At 35.8% G+C, this 21,736-nt stretch overlaps 1 protein-coding gene across 2 annotated transcripts in view; it reads right to left on the bottom strand.

The window, feature by feature from the left end:
- LOC142345801 (TATA element modulatory factor-like) overlaps positions 1–21,736 on the bottom strand; it is a 128,378-nt gene that overhangs the window by 58,023 nt on the left and 48,619 nt on the right. The window lies entirely within an intron of this gene.

The raw sequence follows: 21,736 nt of genomic DNA on the forward strand, positions 1-21,736 counted from the left end.
ACAGAAGCAAACAAAAAGGAGTAATTGAAATGACTTGACAAAAGCAGGAACGAATAGATGTGGACAATAAACAATGTAGAAGATTAACCAATTCTCGCTAAACAAAGCATCAGTCAATTAAATCTTCAGCGTTCAGTTGGTCTATGCTTTTAAACATCATATAAAAAGAGGTCCGAGCAAAGCGGAGTCGACGAAAAAAAACAAAACCACAAGTGAAAATGACGACTTTAACTGAGATCAAAGCACAACTACTAGTCAAAGGCAGCTAAGGTTGAAACGCATTGAAGCCATAATTCAACGACAGTCTTGCAAATCCTAATCTCAACAGCAATACAAAGGCATGCATCCATTTTCATTATTGGAACAGAAGCAAACAAAAAGGAGTAATTGAAATGACTTGACAAAAGCAGGAACGAATAGATGTGGACAATAAACAATGTAGAAGATTAACCAATTCTCGCTAAACAAAGCATCAGTCAATTAAATCTTCAGCGTTCAGTTGGTCTATGCTTTTAAACATCATATAAAAAGAGGTCCGAGCAAAGCGGAGTCCAGACGAAAAAAAACAAAACCACAAGTGAAAATGACGACTTTAACTGAGATCAAAGCACAACTACTAGTCAAAGGCAGCTAAGGTTGAAACGCATTGAAGCCATAATTCAACGACAATCTTGCAAATCCTAATCTCAACAGCAATACAAAGGCATGCATCCATTTTCATTATTGGAACAGAAGCAAACAAAAAGGAGTAATTGAAAGGACTTGACAAAAGCAGGAACGAATAGATGTGGACAATAAACAATGTAGAAGATTAACCAATTCTCGCTAAACAAAGCATCAGTCAATTAAATCTTCAGCGTTCAGTTGGTCTATGCTTTTAAACATCATATAAAAAGAGGTCCGAGCAAAGCGGAGTCCAGACGAAAAAAAACAAAACCACAAGTGAAAATGACGACTTTAACTGAGATCAAAGCACAACTACTAGTCAAAGGCAGCTAAGGTTGAAACGCATTGAAGCCATAATTCAACGACAGTCTTGCAAATCCTAATCTCAACAGCAATACAAAGGCATGCATCCATTTTCATTATTGGAACAGAAGCAAACAAAAAGGAGTAATTGAAATGACTTGACAAAAGCAGGAACGAATAGATGTGGACAATAAACAATGTAGAAAAGATTAACCAATTCTCGCTAAACAAAGCATCAGTCAATTAAATCTTCAGTGTTCAGTTGATCTATGCTTTTAAACATCATATAAAAAGAGGTCCGAGCAAAGCGGAGTCCAGACGAAAAAAAAACGAAACCACAAGTGAAAATGACGACTTTAACTGAGATCAAAGCACAACTACTAGTCAAAGGCAGCTAAGGTTGAAACGCATTAAAGCCATAATTCAACGACAGTCTTGCAAATCCTAATCTCAACAGCAATACAAAGGCATGCATCCATTTTCATTATTGGAACAGCAGCAAACAAAAAGGAGTAATTGAAATGACTTGACAAAAGCAGGAACGAATAGATGTGGACAATAAACAATGTAGAAGATTAACCAATTCTCGCTAAACAAAGCATCAGTCAATTAAATCTTCAGCGTTCAGTTGGTCTATGCTTTTAAACATCATATAAAAAGAGGTCCGAGCAAAGCGGAGTCCAGACGAAAAAAAACAAAACCACAAGTGAAAATGACGACTTTAACTGAGATCAAAGCACAACTACTAGTCAAAGGCAGCTAAGGTTGAAACGCATTGAAGCCATAATTCAACGACAATCTTGCAAATCCTAATCTCAACAGCAATACAAAGGCATGCATCCATTTTCATTATTGGAACAGAAGCAAACAAAAAGGAGTAATTGAAAGGACTTGACAAAAGCAGGAACGAATAGATGTGGACAATAAACAATGTAGAAGATTAACCAATTCTCGCTAAACAAAGCATCAGTCAATTAAATCTTCAGCGTTCAGTTGGTCTATGCTTTTAAACATCATATAAAAAGAGGTCCGAGCAAAGCGGAGTCCAGACGAAAAAAAACAAAACCACAAGTGAAAATGACGACTTTAACTGAGATCAAAGCACAACTACTAGTCAAAGGCAGCTAAGGTTGAAACGCATTGAAGCCATAATTCAACGACAGTCTTGCAAATCCTAATCTCAACAGCAATACAAAGGCATGCATCCATTTTCATTATTGGAACAGAAGCAAACAAAAAGGAGTAATTGAAATGACTTGACAAAAGCAGGAACGAATAGATGTGGACAATAAACAATGTAGAAAAGATTAACCAATTCTCGCTAAACAAAGCATCAGTCAATTAAATCTTCAGTGTTCAGTTGATCTATGCTTTTAAACATCATATAAAAAGAGGTCCGAGCAAAGCGGAGTCCAGACGAAAAAAAAACGAAACCACAAGTGAAAATGACGACTTTAACTGAGATCAAAGCACAACTACTAGTCAAAGGCAGCTAAGGTTGAAACGCATTAAAGCCATAATTCAACAACAGTCTTGCAAATTTTAATCTCAACAGCAATACAAAGGCATGCATCCATTTTCATTATTGGAACAGAAGCAAACAAAAAGGAGTAATTGAAATGACTTGACAAAAGCAGGAACGAATAGATGTGGACAATAAACAATGTAGAAGATTAACCAATTCTCGCTAAACAAAGCATCAGTCAATTAAATCTTCAGCGTTCAGTTGGTCTATGCTTTTAAACATCATATAAAAAGAGGTCCGAGCAAAGCGGAGTCCAGACGAAAAAAAACAAAACCACAAGTGAAAATGACGACTTTAACTGAGATCAAAGCACAACTACTAGTCAAAGGCAGCTAAGGTTGAAACGCATTGAAGCCATAATTCAACGACAGTCTTGCAAATCCTAATCTCAACAGCAATACAAAGGCATGCATCCATTTTCATTATTGGAACAGAAGCAAACAAAAAGGAGTAATTGAAATGACTTGACAAAAGCAGGAACGAATAGATGTGGACAATAAACAATGTAGAAAAGATTAACCAATTCTCGCTAAACAAAGCATCAGTCAATTAAATCTTCAGTGTTCAGTTGATCTATGCTTTTAAACATCATATAAAAAGAGGTCCGAGCAAAGCGGAGTCCAGACGAAAAAAAAACGAAACCACAAGTGAAAATGACGACTTTAACTGAGATCAAAGCACAACTACTAGTCAAAGGCAGCTAAGGTTGAAACGCATTAAAGCCATAATTCAACGACAGTCTTGCAAATCCTAATCTCAACAGCAATACAAAGGCATGCATCCATTTTCATTATTGGAACAGAAGCAAACAAAAAGGAGTAATTGAAATGACTTGACAAAAGCAGGAACGAATAGATGTGGACAATAAACAATGTAGAAAAGATTAACCAATTCTCGCTAAACAAAGCATCAGTCAATTAAATCTTCAGTGTTCAGTTGATCTATGCTTTTAAACATCATATAAAAAGAGGTCCGAGCAAAGCGGAGTCCAGACGAAAAAAAAAACGAAACCACAAGTGAAAATGACGACTTTAACTGAGATCAAAGCACAACTACTAGTCAAAGGCAGCTAACGTTGAAACTCATTAAAAGCATAATTCAACGACAGTCTTGCAAATCCTAATCTCAACAGCAATACAAAGGCATGCATCCATTTTCATTATTGGAACAGAAGCAAACAAAAAGGAGTAATTGAAATGACTTGACAAAAGCAGGAACGAATAGATGTGGACAATAAACAATGTAGAAAAGATTAACCAATTCTCGCTAAGCAAAGCATCAGTCAATTAAATCTTCAGTGTCAGTTGATCTATGCTTTTAAACATCATATAAAAAGAGGTCCGAGCAAAGCGGAGTCCAGACGAAAAAAACGAAACCACAAGTGAAAATGACGACATTAACTGAGATCAAAGCACAACTACTAGTCAAAGGCAGCTAAGGTTGAAACGCATTAAAGCCATAATTCAACGACAGTCTTGCAAATCCTAATCTCAACAGCAAAACAAAGGCATGCATCCATTTTCATTATTGGAACAGAAGTAAACAAAAAGGAGTAATTGAAATGACTTGACAAAAGCAGGAACGAATAGATGTGGACAATAAACAATGTAGAAAAGATTAACTAATTCTCGCTAAACAAAGCATCAGTCAATTAACTCTTCAGTGTTCAGTTGATCTATGCTTTTAAACATCATATAAAAAGAGGTCCGAGCAAAGCGGAGTCCAGACGAAAAAAAAACGAAACCACAAGTGAAAATGACGACTTTAACTGAGATCAAAGCACAACTACTAGTCAAAGGCAGCTAACGTTGAAACTCATCAAAGCCATGATTCAACGACAGTCTTGCAAATCCTAATCTCGACAGCAATACAAAGGCATGCATCCATTTTCATTATTGGAACAGAAGCAAACACAAAGGAGTAATTGAAATGACTTGACAAAAGCAGGAACGAATAGATGTGGACAGTAAACAATGTAGAAAAGATTAACCAATTCTCACTAAACAAAGCATCAGTCAATTAAATCTTCAGTGTTCAGTTGATCTATGCTTTTAACCATCATATAAAAAGAGGTCCGAGCAAAGCGGAGTCCAGACGAAAAAAAAACGAAACCACAAGTGAAAATGACGACTTTAACTGAGATCAAAGCACAACTACTAGTCAAAGGCAGCTAAGGTTGAAAATCATTAAAAGCATAATTCAACGACAGTCTTGCAAATCCTAATCTCAACAGAAATACAAAGGCATGCATCCATTTTCATTATTGGAACAGAAGCAAACAAAAAGGAGTAATTGAAATGACTTGACAAAAGCAGGAACGAATAGATGTGGACAATAAACAATGTAGAAAAGATTAACCAATTCTCGCTAAGCAAAGCATCAGTCAATTAAATCTTCAGTGTCAGTTGATCTATGCTTTTAAACATCATATAAAAAGAGGTCCGAGCAAAGCGGAGTCCAGACGAAAAAAAACGAAACCACAAGTGAAAATGACGACTTTAACTGAGATCAAAGCATAACTACTAGTCAAAGGCAGCTAAGGTTGAAACGCATTAAAGCCATAATTCAACGACAGTCTTGCAAATCCTAATCTCAACAGCAAAACAAAGGCATGCATCCATTTTCATTATTGGAACAGAAGTAAACAAAAAGGAGTAATTGAAATGACTTGACAAAAGCAGGAACGAATAGATGTGGACAATAAACAATGTAGAAAAGATTAACTAATTCTCGCTAAACAAAGCATCAGTCAATTAACTCTTCAGTGTTCAGTTGATCTATGCTTTTAAACATCATATAAAAAGAGGTCCGAGCAAAGCGGAGTCCAGACGAAAAAAAAAACGAAACCACAAGTGAAAATGACGACTTTAACTGAGATCAAAGCACAACTACTAGTCAAAGGCAGCTAAGGTTGAAACTCATTAAAAGCATAATTCAACGACAGTCTTGCAAATCCTAATCTCGACAGCAATACAAAGGCATGCATCCATTTTCATTATTGGAACAGAAGCAAACACAAAGGAGTAATTGAAATGACTTGACAAAAGCAGGAACGAATAGATGTGGACAGTAAACAATGTAGAAAAGATTAACCAATTCTCACTAAACAAAGCATCAGTCAATTAAATCTTCAGTGTTCAGTTGATCTATGCTTTTAAACATCATATAAAAAGAGGTCCGAGCAAAGCGGAGTCCAGACGAAACAAAAACAAAACCACAAGTGAAAATGACGACTTTAACTGAGATCAAAGCACAACTACTAGTCAAAGGCAGCTAAGGTTGAAACGGATTAAAGCCATAATTCAACGACAGTCTTGCAAATCCTAATCTCAACAGCAATACAAAGGCATGCATCCATTTTCATTATTGGAACAAGCAAACAAAAAGGAGTAATTGAAAAGACTTGACAAAAGCAGGAACGAATAGATGTGGACAATAAACAATGTAGAAGATTAACCAATTCTCGCTAAAAAAAGCATCAGTCAATTAAATCTTCAGTGTTCAGTTGATCTATGCTTTTTAACATCATATAAAAAGGGGTCCGAGCAAAGCGGAGTCCAGACGAAAAAAAATCAAAACCACAAGTGAAAATGACGACTTTAACTGAGATCAAAGCACAACTACTAATCAAAGGCAGCTAACGTTGAAACTCATTTAAACCATAATTCAACGACGGTCTTGCAAATCCCAATCTCAATAGCAATACAAAGGCATGTATCCGTTCCCATTACTGGAACAGAAGCAAACAAAAAGGAGTAATTGAAATGACTTGACAAAAGCAGGAACAAATAGGTGTAGACAATAAACAACGTGGAAAGGATTAACCAATTCTCGCCAAACTAAACATCAGTCACTTACATCTTCAGTGTTTAGTTGATCTTTGCTTTTAAACATCATATAAAAAGAGGTCCGAGCAAAGCGGAGTCCAGACGAAAAAAAACCAAACTACAAGAGAAAATGACGACTTTAACTGGTGGAAACTCATTTAAGCCATAATTCAACGACAGCCTTGCGAATCCTAATCTAAGCAGCAATACAAAGGCATGCATCCATTTTCATTATTGGAACAGAAGCAAACAAAAAGGAGTAATTGAAATGACTTGACAAAAGCAGGAACGAATAGATGTGGACAATAAACAATGTAGAAAAGATTAACCAATTCTCGCTAAACAAAGCGTCAGTCAATTAAATCTTCAGTGTTCAGTTGATCTATGCTTTTAAACATCATATAAAAAGAGGTCCGAGCAAAGCGGAGTCCAGACGAAAAAAAAAACAAAACCACAAGTGAAAATGACGACTTTAACTGACATCAAAGCACAACTACTAGTCAAAGGCAGCTAAGGTTGAAACGCATTAAAGCCATAAATCAACGACAGTCTTGCAAATCCTAATCTCAACAGCATTACAAAGGCATGCATCCATTTTCATTATTGGAACAGAAGCAAACAAAAAGGAGTAATTGAAATGACTTGACAAAAGCAGGAACGAATAGATGTGGACAATAAACAATGTAGAAAAGATTAACCAATTCTCGCTAAACAAAGCATCAGTCAATTAAATCTTCAGTGTTCAGTTGATCTATGCTTTTAAACATCATAAAAAAGAGGTCCTAGCAAAGCGGAGTCCAGACGAAAAAAAACAAAACCACAGGTGAAAATGACGACTTTAACTGAGATCAAAGCACAACTACTAGTCAAAGGCAGCTAAGGTTGAAACTCATTAAAGCCATAATTCAATGACAGTCTTGCAAATCCTAATCTCGATAGCAATACAAAGGCATGCATCTATTTTCATTATTGGAACAGAAGCAAACAAAAAGGAGTAATTGAAATGACTTGACAAAAGCAGGAACGAATAGATGTGGACAATAAACAATGTAGAAAAGATTAACCAATTCTCGCTAAACAAAGCATCAGTCAATTAAATCTTCAGTGTTCAGTTGATCTATGCTTTTAAACATCATAAAAAAAGAGGTCCGAGCAAAGCGGAGTCCAGACGAAAAAAAAACAAAACCACAAGTGAAAATGACGACTTTAACTGACATCAAAGCACAACTACTAGTCAAAGGCAGCTAAGTTTGAAACGCATTAAAGCCATAATTCAACGACAGTCTTGCAAATCCTAATCTCAACAGCAATACAAAGGCATGCATCCATTTTCATTATTGGAACAGAAGCAAACAAAAAGGAGTAATTGAAATGACTTGACAAAAGCAGGAACGAATAGATGTGGACAATAAACAATGTAGAAAAGATTAACCAATTCTCGCTAAACAAAGCATCAGTCAATTAAATCTTCAGTGTTCAGTTGATCTATGCTTTTAAACATCATAAAAAAAGAGGTCCTAGCAAAGCGGAGTCCAGACGAAAAAAACGAAACCACAAGTGAAAATGACGACTTTAACTGAGATCAAAGCACAACTACTAGTCAAAGGCAGATAAGGTTGAAACTCATTAAAGCCATAATTCAACGACAGCCTTGCGAATCCTAATCTCAACAGCAATACAAAGGCATGCATCCATTTTCATTATTGGAACAGAAGCAAACAAAAAGGAGTAATTGAAATGACTTGACAAAAGCAGGAACGAATAGATGTGGACAATAAACAATGTAGAAAAGATTAACCAATTCTCGCTAAACAGAGCATCAGTCAATTAAATCTTCAGTGTTTAGTTGATCTAAGCTTTTAAAAATCATATAAAATGGGACTCGACAAAAAAGAGTCCAGAGGGAAAAAACAAAACCACTCATGTTAAAATGACGACTTTGACTGAGACCAAAGCACAACTAATAGTCAAGGGCAGCTGAGGTTAAAACTCAATTAAACACGGTATTGCAAAGCTGATCTCTAAGGCATTAGAAAAGCATCCGTTCTCATTATAGGAGCGAAACAATATAAAAACGTGTATTTCAAATAACGTGGGAAAAGCAGGAATAAACAGATCTGGTCACTGAACTAAAACATGGAACAAAATAAAAAAAACTAGCAAAGCAAAATATCAGTTATTCAATTCTTCATTTCTCAGCTGATCTATGTTTTTGTACATCACATATGAAGACACGCCTAAAAAAGAAGCAACAAAGAAAAATTCTGCGCAATTTGGTTGATTTGCACATTTGCAGAGCCCGCACTACCAATCAAAGACAATTGAAATTAGAATCAATTTTATCCATAACTCAACAACGGTATTGCAAAACTTAATCCCTATAGCACTGCGAAGTCATCCATCCGTTTTCATTAATGGAACAGAAGCAAACAAAAAAGAGTAAGTCAAGTCACTTGACACGTTGGAACAGTTAGATGTGGACAAAAAACAATATGGAGAAGATTAACCAATTCTAGAAAAACAATAAATCAGTCAATTAAATCTTCAGTGTTCAGTTGATTTATGCTTTTAAACATCATATAAAGAGGTCCGAGCAAAGCGGAGTCCAGACGAAGAAAAACAAAACCACAAGTGAAAATGACGACTTTAACTGAGATCAAAGCACAACTACTAGTCAAAGGCAGCTAAGGTTGAAATTCATTAAGGCCATAATTCAACGACAGTCTTGCGAATCCTAATCTCAACAGCAATACAAAGGCATGCATCCATTTTCATTATTGGAGCAGAAGCAAACAAAAAGGATTAATTGAGATGACTTGACAAAAGCAGGAACGAATAGATGTGGACAAAAAACAATGTAGAAAAGATTAACCAATTCTCGCTAAACAAAGCATCAGTCAATTAAATCTTCAGTGTTCAGTTGATCTATGCTTTTAAACATCATATAAAAAGAGGTCCGAGCAAAGCGGAGTCCAGACGAAAAAACAAAACCACAAGTGAAAATGACGACTTTAACTGAGATCAAAGCACAACTACTAGTCAAAGGCAGCTAAGGTTGAAACTCATTAAAGCCATAATTCAACGACAGCCTTGCGAATCCTAATCTCAGCAGCAATACAAAGGCATGCATCCATTTTCATTATTGGAACAGAAGCAAACAAAAAGGAGTAATTGAAATGACTTGACAAAAGCAGGAACGAATAGATGTGGACAATAAACAATGTAGAAAAGATTAACCAATTCTCGCTAAACAAAGCATCAGTCAAATAAATCTTCAGTGTTCAGTTGATCTATGCTTTTAAACATCATATAAAAAGAGGTCCGAGCAAAGCGGAGGAGTCCAGACGAAAAAAAACCACAAGTGAAAATGACGACTTTAACTGAGATCAAAGCACAACTACTAGTCAAAGGCAGATAAGGTTGAAACTCATTAAAGCCATAATTCAACGACAGCCTTGCGAATCCTAATCTCAGCAGCAATACAAAGGCATGCATCCATTTTCATTATTGGAACAGAAGCAAACAAAAAGGAGTAATTGAAATGACTTGACAAAAGCAGGAACGAATAGATGTGGACAATAAACAATGTAGAAAAGATTAACCAATTCTCGCTAAACAGAGCATCAGTCAATTAAATCTTCAGTGTTTAGTTGATCTAAGCTTTTAAAAATCATATAAAATGGGACTCGACAAAAAAGAGTCCAGAGGGAAAAAACAAAACCACTCATGTTAAAATGACGACTTTGACTGAGACCAAAGCACAACTAATAGTCAAGGGCAGCTGAGGTTAAAACTCAATTAAACACGGTATTGCAAAGCTGATCTCTAAGGCATTAGAAAAGCATCCGTTCTCATTATAGGAGCGAAACAATATAAAAACGTGTATTTCAAATAACGTGGGAAAAGCAGGAATAAACAGATCTGGTCACTGAACTAAAACATGGAACAAAATAAAAAAAACTAGCAAAGCAAAATATCAGTTATTCAATTCTTCATTTCTCAGCTGATCTATGTTTTTGTACATCACATATGAAGACACGCCTAAAAAAGAAGCAACAAAGAAAAATTCTGCGCAATTTGGTTGATTTGCACATTTGCAGAGCCCGCACTACCAATCGAAGACAATTGAAATTAGAATCAATTTTATCCATAACTCAACAACGGTATTGCAAAACTTAATCCCTATAGCACTGCGAAGTCATCCATCCGTTTTCATTAATGGAACAGAAGCAAACAAAAAAGAGTAAGTCAAGTCACTTGACACGTTGGAACAGTTAGATGTGGACAAAAAACAATATGGAGAAGATTAACCAATTCTAGAAAAAAATAAATCAGTCAATTAAATCTTCAGTGTTCAGTTGATTTATGCTTTTAAACATCATATAAAGAGGTCCGAGCAAAGCGGAGTCCAGACGAAGAAAAACAAAACCACAAGTGAAAATGACTTTAACTGAGATCAAAGCACAACTACTAGTCAAAGGCAGCTAAGGTTGAAATTCATTAAGGCCATAATTCAACGACAGTCTTGCGAATCCTAATCTCAACAGCAATACAAAGGCATGCATCCATTTTCATTATTGGAGCAGAAGCAAACAAAAAGGATTAATTGAGATGACTTGACAAAAGCAGGAACGAATAGATGTGGACAAAAAACAATGTAGAAAAGATTAACCAATTCTCGCTAAACAAAGCATCAGTCAATTAAATCTTCAGTGTTCAGTTGATCTATGCTTTTAAACATCATATAAAAAGAGGTCCGAGCAAAGCGGAGTCCAGACGAAAAAACAAAACCACAAGTGAAAATGACGACTTTAACTGAGATCAAAGCACAACTACTAGTCAAAGGCAGCTAAGGTTGAAACTCATTAAAGCCATAATTCAACGACAGCCTTGCGAATCCTAATCTCAGCAGCAATACAAAGGCATGCATCCATTTTCATTATTGGAACAGAAGCAAACAAATAAGAGTAATTGAAATGACTTGACAAAAGCAGGAACGAATAGATGTGGACAATAAACAATGTAGAAAAGATTAACCAATTCTCGCTAAACAAAGCATCAGTCAAATAAATCTTCAGTGTTCAGTTGATCTATGCTTTTAAACATCATATAAAAAGAGGTCCGAGCAAAGCGGAGGAGTCCAGACGAAAAAAAAACCACAAGTGAAAATGACGACTTTAACTGAGATCAAAGCACAACTACTAGTCAAAGGCAGATAAGGTTGAAACTCATTAAAGCCATAATTCAACGACAGCCTTGCGAATCCTAATCTCAACAGCAATACAAAGGCATGCATCCATTTTCATTATTGGAACAGAAGCAAACAAAAAGGAGTAATTGAAATGACTTGACAAAAGCAGGAACGAATAGATGTGGACAATAAACAATGTAGAAAAGATTAACCAATTCTCGCTAAACAGAGCATCAGTCAATTAAATCTTCAGTGTTTAGTTGATCTATGCTTTTAAAAATCATATAAAATAGGACCCGACAAAAAAGAGTCCAGAGGCAAAAAAACAAAACCACTCATGTTAAAATGACGACTTTGACTGAGACCAAAGCACAACTACTAGTCAAGGGCAGCTGAGGTTAAAACTCAATTAAACACGGTATTGCAAAGCTGATCTCTAAGGCATTAGAAAAGCATCCGTTCTCATTATAGGAGCGAAACAAAATAAAAACGAGTACTTCAAATAACGTGGGAAAAGCAGGAATAAACAGATCTGGTCACTGACTGAACTAAAACATGGGACAAAATAAAAAATTCTAGCAAAGCAAAAGATCAGTTATTCAATTCTTCATTTCTCAGCTGATCTATGCTTTTATACATCACATATGAAGACGCGCCTAAAAAAGAAGCAACAAAGAAAAATTCTGCGCAATTTGTTTGATCTGCACATTTGCAGAGCCCGCACTACCAATCGAAGACAATTGAAATTAGAATCAACTTTATCCATAACTCAACAACGGCATTGCAAAACTTAATCCCTATAGCACTGCGAAGTCATCCATCCGTTTTCATTAATGGAACAGAAGCAAACAAAAAAAGAGTAAGTCAAGTCACTTGACACGTGGGAACAAATAGATGTGGACAATAAACAATGTAGAAAAGATTAACCAATTCTCGCTAAACAAAGCATCAGTCAATTAAATCTTCAGTGTTCAGTTGATCTATGCTTTTAAACATCATATAAAAAGAGGTCCGAGCAAAGCGGAGTCCAGACGAAAAAAAAAACAAAACCACAAGTGAAAATGACGACTTTAACTGAGATCAAAGCACAACTACTAGTCAAAGGCAGATAAGGTTGAAACTCATTAAAGCCATAATTCAACGACAGCCTTGCGAATCCTAATCTCAACAGCAATACAAAGGCATGCATCCATTTTCATTATTGGAACAGAAGCAAACAAAAAGGAGTAATTGAAATGACTTGACAAAAGCAGGAACGAATAGATGTGGACAATAAACAATGTAGAAAAGATTAACCAATTCTCGCAAAACAAAGCATCAGTCAAATAAATCTTCGGTGTTAGGTTGATCTTTGCTTTTAAAAATAATGAAATGGGACCCGACAAAAAAGGGTCTAGAGGGAAAAAACAAAACCACTCATGTTAAAATGACGACTTTGACTGAGAACAAAGCACAACTACTAGTCAAGGGCAGCTGAGGTTAAAACTCAATTAAACACGGTATTGCAAAGCTGATCTCTAAGGCATTAGAAAAGCATCCGTTCTCATTATAGGAGCGAAACAAAATAAAAACGAGTACTTCAAATAACGTGGGAAAAGCAGGAATAAACAGATCTGGTCACTGACTGAACTAAAACATGGGACAAAATAAAAAATTCTAGCAAAGCAAATGATCAGTTATTCAATTCTTCATTTCTCAGCTGATCTATGCTTTTATACATCACATATGAAGACGCGCCTAAAAAAGAAGCAACAAAGAAAAATTCTGCGCAATTTGTTTGATCTGCACATTTGCAGAGCCCGCACTACCAATCGAAGACAATTGAAATTAGAATCAATTTTATCCATAACTCAACAACGGCATTGCAAAACTTAATCCCTATAGCACTGCGAAGTCATCCATCCGTTTTCATTAATGGAACAGAAGCAAACAAAAAAGAGTAAGTCAAGTCACTTGACACGTGGGAACAAATAGATGTGGACAAAAACAATATGGAAAAGATTAACCAATTCTAGAAAAACAAAACATCAATCAAAAAAATCTTCAATGTTCAGTTGATCTATGCTTTTAAACATCATATAAAAAGAGGTCCGAGCAAAGCGGAGTCCAGAAGAAAAAAAAACAAAACCACAGGTGAAAATGACGACTTAAACTAAGATCTAAGCACAACTACTAGTCAAAGGCAGCTAAGGTTGAAACTCATTTAGGCCATAATTCAACGACGGTCTTGCAAATCCAAATCTCAACAGCAATACAAAGGCGTGCATCCGTTTCCATTATTGGAACAGAAGCAAACAAAAATGAGTAATTGAAATCACTTGACAAAAGCAGGACCAAATAGATGTGGACAAAAAACAATGTGGAAAAGATTAACCAATTCTCGCAAAACAAAGCATCAGTCAAATAAATCTTCGGTGTTAGGTTGATCTTTGCTTTTAAAAATAATGAAATGGGACCCGACAAAAAAGGGTCTAGAGGGAAAAAACAAAACCACTCATGTTAAAATGACGACTTTGACTGAGAACAAAGCACAACTACTAGTCAAGGGCAGCTGAGGTTAAAACTCAATTAAACACGGTATTGCAAAGCTGATCTCTAAGGCATTAGAAAAGCATCCGTTCTCATTATAGGAGCGAAACAAAATAAAAACGAGTACTTCAAATAACGTGGGAAAAGCAGGAATAAACAGATCTGGTCACTGACTGAACTAAAACATGGGACAAAATAAAAAATTCTAGCAAAGCAAAAGATCAGTTATTCAATTCTTCATTTCTCAGCTGATCTATGCTTTTATACATCACATATGAAGACGCGCCTAAAACAAGCAACAAAGAAAAATTCTGCGCAATTTGTTTGATCTGCACATTTGCAGAGCCCGCACTACCAATCGAAGACAATTGAAATTAGAATCAATTTTATCCATAACTCAACAACGGCATTGCAAAACTTAATCCCTATAGCACTGCGAAGTCATCCATCCGTTTTCATTAATGGAACAGAAGCAAACAAAAAAGAGTAAGTCAAGTCACTTGACACGTGGGAACAAATAGATGTGGACAAAAACAATATGGAAAAGATTAACCAATTCTAGAAAAACAAAACATCAATCAAAAAAATCTTCAATGTTCAGTTGATCTATGCTTTTAAACATCATAAAAAAAGAGGTCCGAGCAAAGCGGAGTTCAGAAGAAAAAAAACAAAACCACAGGTGAAAATGACGACTTAAACTAAGATCAAAGCACAACTACTAGTCAAAGGCAGCTAAGGTTGAAACTCATTTAAGCCATAATTCAACGACGGTCTTGCAAATCCAAATCTCAACAGCAATACAAAGGCATGCATCCGTTTCCATTATTGGAACAGAAGCAAACAAAAAGGAGTAATTGAAATCACTTGACAAAAGCAGGACCAAATAGATGTGGACAAAAAACAATATGGAAAAGATTAACCAATTCTAGAAAAACAAAACATCAGCCAAATAAATCTTCAGTGTTCAGTTGATCTATGCTTTTAAACATCATAAAAAAAGAGGTCCTAGCAAAGCGGAGTCCAGACGAAAAAAAAACAAAACCACAAGTGAAAATAAGGACTTTAACCAAGATCAAAGCACAACTACTAGTCAAGGGCAGCTGAGGTTAAAACTCAATTAAACACGGTATTGCAAAGCTGATCTCTAAGGCATTAGAAAAGCATCCGTTCTCATTATAGGAGCGAAACAAAATAAAAACGAGTACTTCAAATAACGTGGGAAAAGCAGGAATAAACAGATCTGGTCACTGACTAAACTAAAACATGGGACAAAATAAAAAATTCTAGCAAAGCAAAAGATCAGTTATTCAATTCTTCATTTCTCAGCTGATCTATGCTTTTATACATCACATATGAAGACGCGCCTAAAAAAGAAGCAACAAAGAAAAATTCTGCGCAATTTGTTTGATCTGCACATTTGCAGAGCCCGCACTACCAATCGAAGACAATTGAAATTAGAATCAATTTTATCCATAACTCAACAACGGCATTGCAAAACTTAATCCCTATAGCATTGCGAAGTCATCCATATGTTTTCATTAATGGAACAGAAGCAAACAAAAATGAGTAATTGAAATCACTTGACACATGGGAACAAATAGATGTGGACAATAAACAATTTGGAAAAGATTAACCAATTCTAGAAAAACAAATTAGTCAAAATCTTTAGTGTTCAGTTGATCTATGCCTTTAAACACCATATGAGCGGAGACCCAAGCAAAACGGAGTCCAGACGAAAAAAAAAACAAAACCAAAAGTGAAAATGACGACTTTAACTGAGATCAAAGCACAAATACTAGTCAAAGGCAGCTACGGTTGAAACTCATTTAAACCACAATTCAACGACGGTCTTGCAAATCCCAATCTCAATAGCAATACAAAGGCATGTACCCTTTCCCATTACTGGAACAGAAGCAAACAAAAAGGAGTAATTGAAATCACTTGACAAAAGCAGGACCAAATAGATGTGGACAAAAAACAATATGGAAAAGATTAACCAATTCTAGAAAAACAAAACATCAGTCAAAAAATCTTCAGTGTTCAGTTGGTATATGCTTTCAAACATCATATAAAAAGAGGTTCCAGCAAAGCGGAGTCCAGACGAAAAAAAACAAAACCACAAGTAAAAATGACGACTTTAACTAACTGAGATCAAAGCACATTTACTAGTCAAAGGCAGCTGAGGTTAAAACTCAAATAAACACGGTATTGCAAAACTGATGTCTAAGGCATCAGTAAAGCATCAGTTCTCATTATTGGAGCGCATTAAACAAAAACTCATTATAGGAGCGAAACAATATAAAAACGAGTATTTCAAATAACGTGGGAAAAGCAGGAATAAACAGATGTGGTCACTGAACTAAACATGGAACAAAATAACAAATTCCAGCAGAGCAAAACATCAGTTACACAAATATTCACTGCTCAGCTGATCTTTGTTTTTATACATCACATACGAAGACACGCCTAAAAAAGAAGCAACAAACAAACTCTGCGCATTTAGTTGATTTGCACATTTGCAGAGCCCGCACTACCAGTCGAAAGCAATTGATATTAGAATTCCTTTAATCCATAACACAACGGCGGTATTGCAAAACGTAATCTCTATAGGTCTGCGAAGTCATCCATCCGTTTACATTAATAGAACAGAAGAAAACAAAAATGATTAATTGGAATCACTTGACACTTGGGAACAAATACATGTGGACAAAAAACAATATGAAAAAGATTAACCAATTCTAGAAAAACAAATCAGGCAAATAAATCTTCAGTGTTCAGTTGATCTATGCTTATAAACATCATATAAAAAGATACCCGAGCAAAACGAAGTCCAGACGAAAAAAAAGAAACCAAAAGTGAAAATGACGACTTTAAATGAGATCAAAGTACAACTACTAGTCAAAGGCAGATAAAATTGAAATTCAATTAAGCCATAATTCAACGAAGGTCTTGCAATTCCTAATCTCAACAGCAATTCAAAGGCACGCATCCGTTTTCATTACTGGAACAGAAGCAAACAAAAAGGAGTGATTGAAACCACTTCACAAAATCAGGAACAAATACACGTGGACAGAAAACAATATGAAAAAGATTAACCAATTCTAGAAAAACAAATCAGTCAAATAAATCTTCAGTGTTTAGTTGATCTATGCTTTTAAAAATCATATAAAAAGGGACCCGACAAAAAAGAGTCAGAGGGAATAGTAACAAAACCAATCAAGTGAAAATGACGACTTTGACTGAGACCAAAGCACAATTACTAATCAAAGGCAGCTGAGGTTGAAACTCAATTTAGTCATAACTCAACGACGGGCTTTCGAAGCTCACCTCTTCAGCGTTAGCAAAACATCCGTTCTCATTCTGGGAACAGAGTAAATTAAAACGAGTAATTGAAATCACGTGGCAAATCAGGAACTGTAGATTTGGGCACTGAACTAAAACATGGAACACAATAACAAATTCTAGCAAAGCAAAAAACAAGTTATTCAAATCTTCGCTGCTCAGCTGATCTATGCTTTTATACATCACATATGAAGAAACGCCTAAAAAGAAGCAAAAAAATCTGCGCATTTAGTTGATTTGCATATTTGCAGAGCTCACACTACCAGTCGAAGGTAATTAAAATTTGAACTCAATTAAGCCATATTTTAAGGTCTTGCGAAGCTTAATCTCTACATCACTGCAAAAGCATCCATCTATTTTCATTATCGGAAGAGAAGCAAATAATAATGAGTAATTGAAGACAAAAGCGGGAACAAATGTGGACAAAAACCATATGGAATAGATTAACCAATTCTAGCTAAACAAAGCATCAGTCAAATTAATCTTCATTGATCAGTTGATCTATGCCTTTGAACATCATATAAAAGGAGATCAGACAAAAATGGAGTCCACAGAAAAAACCACTCATGTGAAAACGACGACCTTAACTGAGACTTAATCACAATATTAATCGACGGCAGCTGAGGCTGAAACTCATTTACGACATAATTTAACGACGGTCTTGCGAAGCAACACTCTACAGCGCTATAAAATCATCTGTTCTCATTATAGGGACGCAGGAAATTAAAACGAGTAATTGAATTTATGTGGCAAAAGCAGGAACAAATAGATGTGGGCACTGAGTTAAAACAGGGAACACAAAAACAAATTCTAGCAAAGCAAAATAACAGTTATTGAAATCTTTATTTCTCAGCTGATCTACGCTTTTATACAGCACATATTATTACCAGCCTAAATTAGACGCAACACAAAAAATTCTGCGTATTTAGTTGATTTGCATATTTGCAGAGCTCACACTACCAGTCGAAGGCAATTAAAATCTGAACTCAATTAGGCCATATTTCAACGTCTTGCAAAGCTTAATCTCTACATCACTGCAAAGGCATCCATCCGTTTTCAATATTGGAAGAGAAGGAAACCAAAGTGAGAGATTGAAATCAATAGATAATAGCGGGAACAAATAAATGTGGAAAATAAACAATAAGGAAAAGATTAACCAATTCTAGCTAAACAAATCAACAATTACTTGATTTGTCAATGTTCAGTTGATCTATGCTTTTAATTATTATATAAAAAAGACAACAAAAGCGGAGTCCAGAAAAAAAAGACTTTCATGTGAAAACGAAGACCTTAACTGAGATTTAATCACAACTACTAATCAAAGGCAGCTGAGGTTGAAACTGATTTAAGCCATAAATTAGCGACGGTCTTTCGAAGCGAACCTCTAATGCGTTAGAAAGCACGGGTTCTCATTATAGGGACGGAGGAAGTTATAACGAGTAAATGAAATTACGCGGCACAGGAACAAATAGATGTGGGCACTGAACTAAAACATTGAACACAATAACAGATTCTAGCAAAGCAAATTATCAGTTATTAAAGTCTTTATTTCACAGCTGATCTATGCTTTTATACATTAAATAATAAGACATACCTAAAATAGAAGCAACAAAAAAATTCTGCGCGATTTTCATAACTCCAGAGCCCACAATAACAGTCAAAGGCAAATGAAAATGGAACTCATTCACGCTGTAACTTAACGAAGGTATTGTAAAGCTCAATCGCTACAGCACTGAAAAGGCATCCATCCATTTTCATTATCGGAACAAGCAAATAAAAATGAGTAATTGAAATCACTTGACCAAAAGCAGGAACAAATAGATTTGGACAATAAACAATATGGAAATCAATAACCATTTCTAACTAAACCAAGCATAAGTCCATTGAATCTTCAGTGTTCAGTTGATCTATGCTTTTAAAAATCATATAAAAAGAGAACAGACAAAAACTGAGTCCAGATGAAAAAAACAAAACCACTCATGAGAGACCGACGACCTTAACTGAGACTTAATCACAACTACTAATCAAAGGCAGCTGAGGTTGAACCTCATTTTAGCCACAAACTAAACGACTGTCTTGCGAATCAAACCTCTACAGCATTATGAAAGCATCTCTCATTATAGAGAATGAGGAAACTAAAACTGAGTAATTGAAACCACCATGCAGAACTAGCATTTTCGCTTCACTTTCATTTGACGTAATCAAAATACACAGTCCTCGCATTTGACTTCAGAAATCATTAAAACGTAAATGCAAACAGATATTTAAAGGTTGCTCCCATACAATTCTGCGAATTGTAAAAAAGACACGATGAAACAGATAATACTCTATTTTGTATCGCGGCTGTTATAAAGATATGTCAGCTAAAAAAATTTGTGGAGGAGTTTGAGTTCATGCGAAAAAAAATGAAAAAAAAAATGATCAGAAAAAATTTTGATGAAATCAGTTATAGCATCAGCTAGCGGTACGCAGACACAAAATGAGAAAACATTCGAAAAAATACTATGTATAGGGACCAGTTTGGCAAATGAGATCAAAATCCGGAGTTTGATAAATGCACAGTCGACAGATGTCACTCTATTTTTACATTAAATTGTGACCTTCCCATCCAGAACGTCAATCACAAAGAATTAACAGCAAAGAAAGAAACAGCAGACGGATTGGGAGAAAGAAGCTAAATTTGAAGAAGGCATTTAATCTAGTTCTTCGCGTTATTACCTTTAAGGTGGAATCAAATAGGGCAATGTCAAAAAGAACATTTGAACTGAGTTGAAGACTAACCCGTATATCGTTGGCAGGAGGGTGCTAGTAATATTTCTAATAATAATTAAATTATTTCTAAAATTAATTAAATTCTAATATCAATTTTACGCTTTACATGCGCAGATTGTTGGCTAAAAGATTATTCAATCATAGAAGTCGTCACGCAGTTAATCAACGTTCTGTACTTAGCCCGAATGACTTTATCTTACGCTTTCGTTTTCAATTTTTCAAGCTTTGAAGCTCAGAACTTCTACCAGGATTTAGTAAAAAAAGCTTGCGTGCAATGAAGCATAGGTCGCATTAGTCCCGAGTACATGAAAAAGAGTTAGCCCGTGAAACGAGAATTGACAACAGTTAGGCTGCCTCGCTAAGATTTTATTCGGCTTAATTTTAATATACCAGGTCTTGTCTTGATCTTAATAAAGTGACCTGAAAAATATTCTAAGATCTTGCACGTTTAAACGGTCTGTGACGTGCTCTTTCGTCGAGCAAATTTATAAACGTCTTAGACCTTGATAAATGTTTAGGACGAAAAACTCCAAGTTACGTATAAACTTGAAAGATCTTTTCATATTTTTCAGATTACTTTCAAGATTACTTTGTATTCCTTAGTATTACTTTTCGTTTCACTGGGGAATTACTTGCTCAGAAATGAACAATTATGATTCGATTTTTTTGGAACTCCATCTACCAGGGAGTACATGGCAAGACATCCAATGAGCAAATGAATACCCAAACCAATACCGTGCCACATCCAAATTAGAACTCATATTACGCGTGCAAAAAGTTCAAACGTCAAAACCGCTCGCTTTTTGCTCCAATTGCTGAATTCCCATTTGCCAAACAAAAACTGGACTTTGAAAACACAAAAGTACTTGGAAACCCATTTATAGAAAACCGAATCAAGACACTCAAAAACACAAGTCAAATAGAGACATGGGACGAACTGTTCTAGCACAACCGGCGAGCGGTTGAATCCGGCAGTAGCCAGCTGAGGCATAGGGATGCGAGAATTGGGGGGGGGGGAGGAGGAGGCTGGACGAGAGGGGGTCAAAATCTCAAGGTGTAGGAGTGTGGGACGGTGGAGTCCTGCAATGAATGAGCGAGGACTGGTGGAGGGGGGATAGAGAGGCCAAACTTTTAAGATCACGAACTACTCGTCACACTATGAAACTGTCACCTCAAAAGTTTCGGTGAACCGCAATCTTAGAGACTAGTGAGGCCATAAGAGAAATAAAAAAGATTTAATCACGGATTCGAAGTAAACCCCATAAATTCTGCTTCCTCAGTCGTTTCACGTAACGGAACAAGCCAAGCCCCTTATCAAGAACCCGCGTTTTTGTTCAAATCCCTTTTAATCACTCTTTATTAGAGTATTTGAGTTAAATTACCATGAAATCACCATGCACAACTAGCTTTTCCGCTTCACTTTCTCATTTGACGTAATCAAAATACCCAGTCCTCGCATTTGACTTCAGAAATCATCAAAATGTAAATGTAAACAGATATTTAAAAGAGCGCTCACATACAGTTCTGCGAATTGCAAAAAAGACACGATGAAACAAATAATACTCTATTTTGCATCGCGGC

This window comes from Convolutriloba macropyga, chromosome 9, assembly GCF_964194025.1.
Source record: "Convolutriloba macropyga chromosome 9, txConMacr16.3, whole genome shotgun sequence".
Taxonomy (NCBI): Eukaryota; Metazoa; Xenacoelomorpha; order Acoela; family Convolutidae; genus Convolutriloba; species Convolutriloba macropyga.